This window comes from Alligator mississippiensis, chromosome 6 (genome assembly GCF_030867095.1).
Source record: "Alligator mississippiensis isolate rAllMis1 chromosome 6, rAllMis1, whole genome shotgun sequence".
In the NCBI taxonomy this organism is placed as follows: domain Eukaryota; kingdom Metazoa; phylum Chordata; order Crocodylia; family Alligatoridae; genus Alligator; species Alligator mississippiensis.
In genome coordinates this window covers 26116159-26130557 of record NC_081829.1, presented here as the reverse complement: position 1 = coordinate 26130557, position 14399 = coordinate 26116159, and the positions used below count along the sequence as shown (strand labels likewise).

General features: G+C 43.4%; 1 protein-coding gene across 15 annotated transcripts in view; it reads left to right on the top strand.

The window, feature by feature from the left end:
* The window catches only part of CAMK2G (calcium/calmodulin dependent protein kinase II gamma), a 172736-nt gene that overhangs the window by 77510 nt on the left and 80827 nt on the right, over window positions 1-14399 (top strand). The gene's annotated exons all lie outside the window — the stretch shown is intronic.

Sequence of the window (14399 nt, the reverse complement as noted above, 5' to 3'; positions counted from 1 at the left end):
GCACCAAGGGCAAGTTTCTGTTGTATCCTGCTTCTGCATCCTGGCATCTTTTTCTGAACATCCACTGAAAGCTGTATTCAGTAAGATCTCCCATTAAAGCACAGTGGATTGAGCTCTTGGCTCCTGTCAACTTGGTGGTCACAAGCTCTGAAAACAAGAGAGCCAGTACTTTGTTTCCATTCTTGAAACTGTTTTTTTTGTTGGGTTTTTCTTGTGTGTCTGTTTCCAAGTGTCACTTGCACGTCGTCTGTTTCCATGGATATGCTACATGCAGGTTTATTTTCTCTCCCAGAAAAACAGAGGGGCAGAAAGAAGTGCCCACTCTGAAAGCTTTGGTGACAAGCTAAAAATAAATGATGGAGCCACAGGGACAGCTCTGACTTGAAATAAGAGGAGGGGAAAATTTAAGACCCAATTTCTAACAAAAAAATACATTATTTACTAAACAGGAGAAACAGGAGCAGGATTGTGTCCTGTTCCAAAAACCCATGGAAACTTGCCCAGCAGTCCCACTCCAGTGAAATTTGACATTATTTACTAGAAACTGCCTTGAACAGAAAATGTGGACCATGTTCTCTGCTTCTGTTTTTTCTTTTAAAAAAAAAGGTAGGGACTAGCTAGAAACTAAACTGGGGTGCCTGTTTCCCTAGGGAAGAATAGTGAGTAAGTAACACCATTCTGCCTCTTTCAAGTACATGACAAAACTACTCTAGGTACCTCTGCTGCCTGGTAGACCTGTAGTAGAAGACCTGGCTTTGTTGCCTTCATACGGAAGGCCTGGGTCTCCAGTCATCTTAAGAGAGGTTGCATCTCCTAAGTGCTATATTTAGCAACTCTGGAAACTTAAAGCCTCAAGTCTTGGTCCATGGGTAGCAACCGTGTACTTCAGCTCTAATCCAGATAGATTGGATGTTTAGTTCAGGTTTTGTGACCCAGGCAGCCCTTTGACCTCCTTGCTAACATTGTTAATCACCATCCTGTTGGTTTATATTGCATATTGCTGTAGATCTATATTCAGTTAAAAAGATGTGTATCCAAAGCTTTTAATTCCTATGGCACTTTCCAAAAATAGACCTTTTGTCTGAAAAGCCAGGGGAAGGATGCTCCCCTACTACATTTATAGTATATTCTTTTTGTAAATATGTTCTAGCCCCCAACTTCCTCCCATTCCTGCCCCACCAAGGGCTTGGGAGTGGAGTTGAGCTTTGAAGCGTATTCTGAAGGCCAGCTGGTGTATGCTATTTCAAAGGCAATGAGCAGTTCCAGTAGTCAGGGCCCTCAACATGCAAAACAATCTGCCATGAGTGTTCAGGTAAGTGTGCTATTAATTGCAACCATACATGTATGGCACTGAGAGAAGTAGTGACCCAAAGAGACCATTAGAGTTTCTCTACCTCGAGGAAAAAGCTACAGTCCAGGGGGATCTCCTCTAGGACACTTCAAAATGTGGCATTTGTTACTATTCTCCCACTGGGCTTTATTAGTACTGATAAATAAACTGGCCTGTATTGGTTCAAGGTATAGTAGTGTAATAAGGTGCTAACACTCATTTTAGTAGTTCACTACCAGATTTCTTGAGACCCAAAAGTTGTTGGTTGGTTATTTGCATGCTGGAAATTAGGTAAGAGATGGTCATATTGTCATTTTCTTTTGGTCTTAAATTTCTCTCTTTCCCAGTCCTCTCTCCTCTTAATTAATTCCTACATCTCTTCTTGTCAGGCCTCTGCAGATTAAGTATTGCATACAAGGACAAGAGCATTTTCTGAATGGATCTGGCTGTAAATGGAAACTGAGATCACGTGAGCATAGGTAGTTTCTCTCTGCAGCTGGAACCCAATATTGAGGTTACTCAATACCTTGTCTGGTATTGGATGTGTCTTGGTCTGTAGTCCATGACTTGAAGTATGGAGTTTTAGAAAGGAAGATGGGGTTGAAAGGGCACCTATAAGTCATGGCCAGCAGTCTCACTTAAACTCTGAAGGAAGTGCACCATTTTTCCCCTCCTGGGAAGAACCTTTAGTTGCTTTAGTTATCAATTTAAATCACTGTGGCTGTCCCAGGTCGTAGAAAGGTATCCTCTAGGTGCTGTCAGCTTTGAATCCATTATTCTGTAATGTGCCTAGCATGAAAATTTCTGCTTATTGCAGTGCGTGAGTGTGCACTATGCTAGTGATACTGCCCAACCACCAAAGAATTATGCAGATTGGAGCTTGGTGACAAGAAAAGATTTAAATTATTTTTGAAAATCCTGTAACAACATGTACTGAGATAATAGGGAGGACTGGTGCCTATGATCTGCAACACAGTTGCTGGTAAATTATTGAAAGGTAAACATTTGTCCCAGATGTAATTGGCTGTCCCTTTTCTCCTGGACTTGTGGGGCATGCAGTATGCTAGTGGCTAATTTGCAGGTCACCTGGTCTGGCATAGCAACTCCAAAGTGTAAAACCATAACTGCAGCACTTCTGTTTTACTTAAATAGGTAACAAAAAGGTTATTTAGAGTACAAAGCAGTGCTGATGGTGCATTTGATTTTTATTACGTTTCCCTTGCTGTCACACTTTTCATAATGACCACCTAGGGATTTATCCTGAAATGCCACCACCCAGTCTCAGCCCTAATTATGGGCTATTGCTCTGTAATTAGCTGTTTTGACTGTTTATGGATGCACCGGGGCCAAGGTAATCTCAATAGTGTAATCCTTTTGGAGGTTTATTGTTACAGTGCAGTTATTCCTCGATCCAGAGATGTTGGCATCCTCTGGAGGGAAGAGACTTATCTTGAGGCAACTTCCAGAAAGCCCTCATTTCCAAAGGCAAATTACTTGTAGGCAATATGTAAAGTGCTCTCAACTGGCTACCATCCAAATGTGTCTGACTTGAGTGCAGCATTTCAGACCTTATTTTCTTTGAAGTAGGGAAAATGTGGTCTGGGATTTTCTTCCTTAACCCTTCAGTTTCATTCCTCACCACTTTGTGCTGACCCTGAGTGGCAGTAAACTAAAGTCCAGTGGAAGGGGGATCAGGTAAGGACCCATCCACTTTCATGTACTGTTCCAAAAGGATAAGAAACAACATAGCTTTTACTGCAGAGGTGGAAGTACACAGGAGGGGAGCAGAAGGAAACTTGGCCCTAATCATGTCATTTTTAGGCAGGCAAAACTCATATGGCAGTCCATGAGAGCTTTTCCTGTGTTTCCAAGGTAGGTTCTGCTCCTTTAAACATTCAAACTCAAGACGGCTTTTATAGATCTGTGTATTGCTTTTAACACTCAGAAAGCTTTTTGGCTTCTTTGGAAACCATAGGCAAGTGTTTGTATATAGTGCATGGACAGCCAGATACTACCTCTTGTCTTGTAGTTTGAACTATAGCAGAGGTGGGCAAAATGCGGCCTGGGGGCTGGATGCGGCCCACCAGACCATTCTATCCAGCCCGTGAGGCCCCTAAAAAATTTAGAAAGTTAACATTTATCTGCCCCTGGCTGCCTATCATGCGACCTTCAATGGCTTGCCAAAACTCAGTAAGTGGCCGTCCGCCCAAAATAATTGCCCACCCCTGAACTATAGAATCAAGCTTCCATAGGCATAGTTATAGTCAGCCCATTCAACAGGGTTAAGCAGGCTATTCATTGCTAGGATAAAATGCACCTTTTATTTTTCTTGTCAGAAACCAATTCAGTTAGTTTAGCAGTGTAGTTGCTTTTAAGAGTCTCTTAATTTAGTTGCTATCCATACTGTCCTAGAGATGTTTGAAAACTTTCCCTTACTTGGCATCAGTACAACTTTTGGGAGGCTTTAGAGCCCTAGTGTCACCAGAACAAACATATTCTCTATCCTTGCTTAGGTTTTTTAACTACAGATAGCTAAACATGGCCTTGTCTGTACGAGAGCACCCAAAGCTGCAGTGGCAGGAAATGTGAGGGGGAAAAAAACCTTGTAGATGGAGCAGCAGTCTCGAATTGCACCTGATTAATCAACGAATCTCAAAATCTGTAGTTTGAAAAGTTTTTCCCCTTGGTTCCATTTCAGTGCAGGAAGAATATCAATTCATTTTCTTATTTTATTGCCTCTTGTTCTACAAAAGGCAAGGTGGGGTTTAGGGTTTTTTGGCTTTTTGTATGTGTTATTTTTTTTTATTGGAGCAACCAATCAGTTGGCAGAGATGTTGGACAAGTTTGTGACATGTAGAAAGGGCACTTTGTGCCCCAAAGCTTGGTTGCTATCTCTGCCCAACTATACATATGTCCCAATAAAATGTCATAAACCTTTTGTCTTGTACATTTTCTCTACCTTCATGGTAGAGGAATGCAAAAACACCCCAGCAGTGTTTGTTCTACAAGAGTTAAGCAATTGGATTTTTCCTTGTATTCCTAGATCTAAAATACCTCATTCAGAAATTTTTCCTTTCCTTGATTTCATTCTTAGTATGCCAGCTGATGTCCTTTTGTTTGCTGTGCTGCTCTCTGAATACAAGTAGATTGTCTGCCTCCTGTTAGACATCACATAGCCAACAACCTATAGCTTCTTTGCCCATAAAGTAAGCCCAACCTGATTTTGTTTTGACATTCTTTTCTGTTGCTAGCTTTTTTGCTCGCTGGCCTGCAGAACAGAATTCATTAGGAGCTACAGCAAAGCACATGTACATTTCATGTCATGTGTGGGCACCAAATGGGCTACTGTTCCCCTAATGTCTGTTGTGATGTCTGTCTTTAGTTGCTTTAGTGGTTCACATTCTTTATTCGTTTGAAGAAGTTTTGAGTATCAGCACGTTGTCCTAGGTCTCTGTAAGAATTACTGCTTTTTAGGTTTCTCTGTATCCTAATATCTGGGTTCCTGATAACATTTCCTTGAATTTTTCAAGTGTCGTTTTTCCTTCCTGCCTTTTTCCTATTGGACATTACCATGTTTATGGTTTGGAAAAAGACCAGGAAACTGTTGTAGGTGAATTTAATCTCTTCTTACTTCACTTAGTTTGACATGTCTTTTGTCAGCTGGTGTGCCACTTCAGAGCCCAGTTCCTGTGGGAATATGATGTTGAGGGTTGTACAAATAGTACCCAAGTTTGTCCACAATCAAATTTTGTGGGTTGCTGCAGGGCCAGGGCATTGTGCTTAAGTATGAGGAACTTTGGTTAGTCAGAAATGTTGTATGGGTCTGCCTGTGAAATGTTAAGCGGTGACCACAGCTGAAGGCCAGACACCAGACTTGACGCTTGGTGGTTTGAACCAGTACTTAGACTTCTCCGTCTTGTAATTTTGAGAGATCCATTCCTGTTTCCTATATCTTTACTTATTATTTGGAATAGTTTTTCAACAGCCTTTTCCTAACAAGGAAGCTAAACCTATCCCCTTTTTTTGAACAACAACCACCAAAAAAAAAATACTTTTAAAAGCGTTTGCTATAAACAGCAAGTTCAGTTTTTTCTTTTCCTTGCTGTAAAGGTTTAGGCTGCCTTTGAAACGAGGACAAAGGAAACATTGTGTGCAGAGACGAGTTAAAATGCTGGCTATAGCTACTTCCCAGCAATGGGGCCAAATTTATCCCTGCTGAAGTTCAGTTGACTGATCTGATACAACACAATAAAGAAATATGGCCCTTTGCATTTAAACTGTCTGCTCTCTGACTTTTCTAGCTTGACATATGTTGTGATGCTCAGCTTGTTCCTTGTTTCCTTGTGAACCTGGAAGCGAGAGGGAGTGACTTGGAGAGTGGCCTGTATGAATTCCTTGTAGTGGGAGATACGTGGTTCATTGCTTTCCCAATTTTTGAATGGTTCTGTTTTGGAAGATTCGTGCCCTACTTGAGTGATGGCTGGGTTGCTATGGCTTCTGGGAGTGCTTTCAGCAATGGTTCCCAAACTGACAGATTGTGTACCACTGATTTTAAAATGATACAACCTTAAGTATCACCAGCAAATTTTTCATACATATAGGTAATAGACTATGCATTAAATCAACATTAAAACTTTTAGTAATCATAAAGCATTGTTTTATCAGTTACAGTAGCCATATAAAACAATTGTAAATTGGAAAAAAACCCAGTGTAAACTTACCAGTGATGCTTTTGGGGATGTCTTTACTGGGCGGAGTGAACTTGCTTGACAGAACACAGTATTCGGATGTCTGGTGGGGGGCTATGTGTGTGGGGTTTGGAGCCCAGGGAGGGGGGGATCCCACATGCCCTGGCAGGATGGGAAGTACTGTGGGTCAGGAATGAGGGGCAGCAGTCTGGGGGGGGCTGTGGCTTGGTAATGACAGACAGACAGACAGTGCCCAGCAGGTAAGTCTGTGGAGGGGGAGGAGCAGAGGGAGAGGTGGGGGGCCAGATCAAGTCTCCCACGGTGAGGGAAGAAATAGGGCAGGGGCTGGGGTGAATGGGATCCCAGGGCCAGGGCAGGTTACAAGATGGAGCCATGGGAGGCTCATCCAGGGGTGCTGGGGGGGCGTGGCTCCCTGCCATTGCACACATTGCAGAGGAGGCATGGGGGGCACATGCCCCCCACCCCCTGATTTGTGTCTGGGGCAGAGGTGGGCTGCACACTGGGCTCTATGCCCCACTGGCTGTGGATGCTACCATGTGCTTTCCACACGCTGACTGTGCCTTGTCCCCTGCCTGCCCAGTGGCGGAAGGCACATGGCATTGCACCCAGCTCTGGAGGCAGTGGCAGCGGGGTGCACAGCTCAGCAGGCGGTCCGCCTCTACACTGCACATAAATCTGGAGGAGGGCACGTTCCCCCTGTGCCTTCTCTGGGGTGCATGTAATAGCAGGAGCCTCTCCCTGTGCCCCTGGACAAGCCGCCTGGGCTCTGACTGTCCCACCACCTGCCCCAGCCCCCCATTCATCCCTGCCCCACTCCCTCCCTCACTGTGGGGGCCTCAGTCTCCCCCCTTCTTCCCCCATGCCTCTTCCCCCCAACACACTTACCTGCTGGGTGCTGCTTCACATGCCGTGTGTGTATGCCCCCCTCCCCCCAGCCTTCCATGTACCACTTGCATATCATCTACGTACCATTGGTGGTATGCATACCACAGTTTTGGAACCACTGGCTTTCAGAATGAAATAATAATGTTTCCCTCATTTTATTATTTGTTCTGTTTTCTCTTTAGTTTAGTGGGGTGGGGGCTTAGAAACATAAGAGAAGGAACAAAGCCCGTCAACATCAGAAGAGTCAAATGCCTTCTATCCCATAAGTGTTTGACTGTTGAACTTTAAATCCCATGTGGCTGCTAATGCATATCAACTCTGTCCAACTGAGAATTCCCTGAACTGTTGGTACTCTATCCCTTAATTTTTGCCTGTGATTCTCTCTTTCTCTTATTTTTATCTTCCAATAGCCTTGTCTGTTCTTTCAGCTTTAGAAACATATTTCCCCCTTATCACCTCAGTTTAGGGGCTATGGAACAGCTCTGCACTTGTTAATCATGGTGCATATGCTACGTGTTCTCCCATCTTAAGATGCCTTAAAATGGCAAACCAGCAATAAATGTTCTATATGCAATATATGGCTGGTTGGTATGGTTCCTTAAATTGAATGTGTGGCAGGGCCAGGGCCAAGGCTGACTGTCAGCTTGTTGTTGGCCCTGGCCTTGAAACTGTACTGGGGCCAATTTCAAGACCCCAGGGCCAACAGTTGGCTGATTGTTTGCTCCAGCCCCAGACCTTCGGGCATCTGGCTTTCAACTTGCCAATGAAAGGGGAGCCTGGGATCATGATCCTGGGCTCCCCCTGCACTGGCAAGTAGAAAGGGTTTAATTGGGATCTGGTCCCTGATCCCAAGACTTGCCTTTTGCCATCAACTTGTGATGGCAGGGGAGGGGGGGGTATGATTCTCTGGCACCTTTAAATCGATATTTGTCAGCAGCTGTAGTAAAATTATTCAGATATCTTATTGAGGATTTTGAGAGAGCCAAAATGATAGGTTCAAACTGAGAATATTACAAAAGGCAAAGAAGGAAGCATAATTCTTTGCATAAATAATATTAAGGAGGTATAAACGGCGCCTTTTTGGAGCTGCTTCTCTGAAAAAGCCCATAGAAATTGTCAGTCTGCAGGCGGATGAAGTAACAGGTTGCATTTTAAAGACCACGATTACTCCATCATTAGGATTCTAGCCAGACGTCCCTGAATAATGTGAACTGGTATTTTCTCTGAGAAACATGCTAGGAAAACTTAGCTTATTGTATATGCTGGCTGGTTGGCATTGGCCATGCCCCTGCTGGGGGGGTGGGGGTTAAGTGTGATCCTTGCAGGACAAGGAAACTATAGGACATTAGAAACCAACCTTTTGGCAGGCCTGGCACAAATTAAGCTCAGTGTCCTCCCTGAGTGCCACGTCACTTCCATGCCCTTGCCTAATCCACTGTTCTGCTTTCTGTTCCCTGCCCTGTGCTGCTTTCTAATCACTGCTCTGTCCTGTGCTCCTTGCCTGATCTGCTGCTCTGTTTTCTGCTGTATCTGCCACTTGTCTTGACTGCCCGCTTCTCTGTCACATGCCACACACAGGCTGCTTGTGCTGCTGGTGGCACACGTGCTGCCCATTAGTTACCCCTGCCTTAGGATGTGGCTAGCATCAAACACTGCTTCAGCCATGTTGTAGACAGAAATAAAGGAACACTGACCATAGGACAGATCTTGGATTTATGGCTTTTATTTGAAAACATTTATAAAATAGAAACTGGGAAAAAGACTAATCTGATTGAATCTCAGCTTCTATTTTGGATTCAGTTAAAAAAAAAAAGTTTCCGTTCCTTTGGATAAATTGGTCCATTGCAGCCTTGGGACCCAGCAGTGTGCTGGGTCAGGATAAGAAAATGAAAGTACCTGCAAGTGGAAGCCTGATCCACCCACATTGTTCCAAGCAAAAAACAAGCAGAACAGAAGGAAGAAGTAAACTGTAGGATTTTAAACGGCTCTTTTAGTGTTAGCCTTGTTTTGGCTTGATGCACACACAGTTGTATGTAAAATTTTAAACAAATTGCAGCATATTGTCTTTAATTAATGGGTAATTGGGAGCTGTATCATGATTGCAGTTGAAGCAGGACAAAAGCAAAAAATCCCAGTTTATGCAAACTCATTTGCCTTTTGCAATAGGGCTGAATTGGGTTTAGCCAAGTGTTTAAGAAACGTGCTAATCTTTCCTCTTGATATCAAGGTTGCAAAATAAAGTTAAAGGGGTGAATAAAGGTCAGCTAAAGTTGAAATGTAATTAACATAAAATATTGAATGGAATGTGTTTTTCCTTTTCCTATTTCTTAAACTGGTCTCCGAGCAAATATTTATTCCAGAGGGTAAGCTTAGTCAAGTAGTGTTCCTGATTTCCCAGTTTCTCAACCTGGGTTGTGTATTCCTGCAGACAGTGCAGGGAGAGGAAGGAATGTGTAAGAGGAAGGGAATGGAGAAAAATGTATGGGGGAAGGAAGCCGGGAATGAAGATCAAACTGTAGAATGGGTCTGAAGTATATTGGCCTTTTCCAAGGAAGCTATGTATTGAGAAGGGAAAACTATTTATGTTCTCTAGGGTCTTAAAAGCACAGCCAGTGTGAAATGGTTGGGTTTGGGGAGCTAGTAACAAGCTGAAATCCATACAACAAACATTCAGTAACCTCTCTCCACTGGACAGCCACAAGGAAGAGGAGGGGCAGAGGGGAGACTAATCCTTTGGGAGTGGTTAGCAGCAGTATGCAGTGTCCTGTTAGCTAACTGTCCTGCTGCTGTTAGTTACCATTCTAACAAAGTTGGTCATTAACTGCTGGAACAGATGATTTCCAGAGGATTATTTGTATTACACACTTTAATGCCTTTTAATAGCAAATTTTTAATTAAAAGGGAAGTCCTTTTGGAAGCAGCCCGAGCAGCTGCAAATGAATTCTGCGTGTTTAATGTAATTAGGAAAACAGCTGGGATGGGAGCTGAACCATCCTCCGTAGACACACGTTTGCGATGGCTCCTAATGGGACTCGCATCTTGTTTGTTGGGAGCAGTGCTGGAAGTGTATTGACACTCAGCCAGTTACTGAAGTGGTGGAACAATTCTCTCTCTGGCTGTTAATATGGTGAGCAGGTGGGGAGATGGGGAGTGGGTGGTAGCCATCTGTGTCAGTTCGCTTTTCATGCTGCAGATGATCGTGTTCAGTTTGCCGTCTGTCAGGCCATGTGTATTTGTATTTGTAGCTTCAGCATCTTCTGGCAAATACTAGAACTTCTTCAGACAAGAGTGTGGGGCAAGCTTAGAATCTAATTTTAATCCACCCCTTCTCCCTGGCAGCAGTCTCTTGTACCCCTCCAGTACATCTCCCCTTCAGGGGTTAGGGGATATATCTAACATGTTAATGGCTCCAAGAGGGATGCAGACATTCGCCTGCTGTCTAGCTAGAATCTGCCCAGAGGTGAGGTTGCTGTTGTTTCTAGTGAGTGGCTGTCATTTAATGCACCATTTTCATTCCAAAATATCCCAGAGCACTTGTAATTATACCACTATGGCTACTTGAAAGAGTTGCTGTGTGGTCATTACTATGACATGGGGGACAGAAATCTACATTACTATGTATTAGTTCTTCTGTGGGTACTGTGGGCAAAGCGACTTAATTTAAGCAGCCCAAGTGGTATGTAGTTACAGCTCACCAACTTGATTAGCACACTGGTAAGGTTACCCAACAGTAAGGGTGAGAGAAACAACATGCTGAATGTACCTCTGCTTCAAGCTCTGAAAAGTACAGAATTCAGAAGTGAGTTATAAGCCAGTTCTTCTCTTCAGCCTTAATTCTGCTTCCCTTCCCCTCCTCCTGCCACTCAGAACTGGCAGGTGTCTTTGAGGTACATATATATAACTGCTTCAGTTTGGGATTGCCCTGTAATAGGCATATGTGGCTAACTGCAAAACAGTTTTGACAGTTCTGTGGGGCACAGCTCATTTAGCTAAACATACTCTGACTATTCTCCTCTGCATTAAGGTAACCATACTGACTGCTGTGGATATTGCTTGCAGCAGGTTGACAGAGTTCACGCTGATATGAAACCCCCATTACACTCAGAGGGACTGAGGGACATTTTTTTCAGTGCTGCGTTGTGCAGCAGAAGAACTCATGGTGCTCTTTGCAAGGGGATTTGTGGCAGTTGTTGGTATGATGCAGGAGAGGTAAGTGCAGGTTCTAGACAAAGTCCTTTGAGCGAGGGTCAAGAAGAGGTAACATATGGCAACTCTGGGGCAGCTTGTGCTGAACAGAAGCAGTTGCTTATAGGGCAGGCACAGCCAGCTAGTAGTGTTCACTAAGTACACCCCAAACATAGCTTTGGGGCCTTAGCAAGGACATGGTTTGACAGTTTCATCTATTGTTTGTATCCCAGTATTGATTGAATTTGACTGAATTTCCTGAATCTCTAATATTACCTGGACACCTTCACAAAAACTACAGCACTTTGATGGGTGAAATGAATAGGTGCATTTTTTTTTTTTACTTAAGTGTTTGGATGAACTCTTGAAAAAAGTGGAAATGTCCTGTACTGTGTATGATAAACTTAAATTACAGGTTTGAGAGACCCACAGTATCCTGACACTGTATTAGTCTGTTGACCATATACTAGTCCTTAGAATAGGAAGCTGTACTAAGCTTTAAAGTAAAATCTAAGTACATGTGAAGTCTAGAGCACTTGGAAATATCAGCCCTTAAACTACAGCTGTATTCTTGGGGCAGAACTTCCAAAAGGAGCCCCTGCGGGAGGCAGGCAGACAGCAGGTAACTCGCATTCTTAGAAAGCTCTTGAACTTCCAGAATGTAGCCCTTGCTCAGGTTCAGTGACCACAGCATGTCAGCTTGAGTCACTCACTTTGACCTCAGGCTGCTTGCAAATAGACCTGCAACAGAGCCTCATATTTGCACACATGCACCACATGACTTTCTGTGGCTTGTACAACTTGGCTCAGGTGACACTGGACATGCATTTTTTCCCCTGAATAACTCCCCCCAAATACTACTTTTCTAGAGGGGCTCCGGATGCCAGATACTTATTGAGATGAATCCTGTCTGGGTGATATCAGAGCCATAGTTTGATTCCCAGGAGCATGAGAGAGAGAGAAGAACATGGTGACCAAAAAATTTGGTGTTCTCGCTTGTTTTGGTGATGCTAAGCCACAAGACCCTTGCTCTAATTACCCTGAGTTGTCATAAGGCACAGAGGTTTTTCAAGAATATTTTTTAAAATTTAGGGAAAATGTCTCTTCCAGCAGTAGACTGGGCTCAACCTTAATGATAATGTCTTATAGAACAAGGCCAAATTACTCAGTTGCTTATGATGGGAAATGTAGAAAAATACTGCTTGGTTGGGACTGCAGGAGGAGTTTCAGTAAGCAGAATGTTGTTACCTGAAGGTTTCAAACTCATAAAGTGGATGAAATGTTCATGGACCAACCTCAGTTTTATATCTTGCCCAAAAAGCACTGTTATGTAGTTTGGTTCACTCTAGCAACCTGCAAGGGCATTGGTTCATCAATGACTCAATTGTGTCCTTCCTGTATTGCCATGACCTCTGTCTATGTGACACCCTGACGATCCAAAAGTTATCCTACTCACTTGTTTTCAGAGTAGTAGTATTGTTTGCAGGCAGCCTGTTTAGACTTCTGCAGTTGTCTTTAGGCCTTACCCACACTATAAATTTGGTCTAATTATGGAACCTGGATAGAGTGATGCAAACAGTGAAGTGTGTACATGTGATTTTTAACTGTGTTGTAACTGGACTGAAGTCTTGAGCCAGAGTCCTTAACCATGTTCTGAAATTGGATTAAATTCTTTGTCTCAATTCTTGGGTTTTTTTGGGTTTTTTTTTCCCCCTTGCCCCTGTTGCCATCCTACCAGATTCATTCATTTGCTTTATTTTTGCTTTTTGCCCTGTCTCTTGCTTGCCTCCTGAATCAGCACCTTTTATCTCCTAGCTGAGACGCACAATCTGTAGTAGCTGTCGTGGTGGCCTGCATATATGCAACCTTGGCAGGGATGGAATCTCTACAGCTGCAAGATCTAGGATGATTGTATACTGCTTCCCATTCTGAAAAAAGCTTCTGGCTAAAACAGTCCTGCTGGAAAGGAAATGTGGTTTGAATGATCTCTTCAGAGCTACTGTTTGCTAATGGAAGTAACTGTATCCCCTTCTCTCTTAGTGCTGTGTGGGCAGTGTGAATGAACTCCTCTGGGAAGCCCTTGGTGTTTACGTGATTAGTCATGAGGACTTTGGCATTTCCTAGGTGACCTGCTTCTGTGCTAATAAAACGTGAAGCTCTGCTTTGATAGCTTGCTGCACTAGATGTATGAGTATCTTCTGCCTAAAGAAGGAAGCCATGAGATGCAGGTCTGCAGTAGTCTCAAAGGAAGTGATGGAAGCTTCATTGCTTGAATAATTAAAGTACTGTTGAATGCAGTGTAGGGAACAGTCCTTCACTGCAGGGAGATGGGCGAGATGCAGTGATTGGGGGTTTTGTTTTCCCCATGTCCTTCAACTGTTGTTACTTTTGTAAGAAGCAAGGGCTTTTTCAGTGGTATATTTTATTGGGCTACCTTTACGCTGTATAACTGGTCTAATAAATGGTGCCAGCAATAAAACCCTTCTTACGTATTTTAGGAATCATCATGGTTGTGACAATGCTCCAGCCTTCCTTCTGTAGAACATGTTTGTGACTGGAATTTTTCATGACTTTTCCTGCCTCTGGTTCTATACATGTTTGCTAGTGTCTTTTTTTTATATTGTTAAGCACCATGTGAACAGTTAAGGAAAAGTCAAGAAGCTTTTGCAGAGCTAAAGGTGTCAAACTGAATCACACCAATGTGGTAAGGAGAAAGATGGTAAGGTGGAAAAAAGAAGGAAGGTGCTGAGCAAGGGTGCTAGGGCTACCAACCTTCACAGGATTTAGAGATAGTAAGACCTCCATTTTCATGACCATCTGAAAGCATCTGCCCTTTTGCTGAGAGAGTCTGGAGGTGATAAGCTCTTATGTGTTTTGGTGCCCATTGCCACATTTGAGATGGGTCCACCTCAGGAAGAGTTGAAAGATGACTGGCTCTCAGGTGGATATGGAGAAGAGGTCTGTGTATCAGTTGGGGAAAAAAAGATTTTTAGGCATTAAGCGTGTTGTAAGATTCGTAGAAGACCACAATGAGCTGAAGTGAAGTAGAGTACAAAACAGACTGTAAAGTCCTTCTGTCCATCTCCTAGTCAGCCTGGAGAATGAGGGAGGCACCTACAGGTTTTTGTGCTGCTTCATGAGGTGGTTGAATGGTGTTATAAAGGAGCAGTAATGTTAAGCTGATCATTTCTGGTAATTGGGGTTGTACTTGAGAACAGAGTAAATAGCTGTAATCTGTATATTAAATTGGTAATTGGTCATGAGCATGCAACTGATGGGACTAGTGCCTC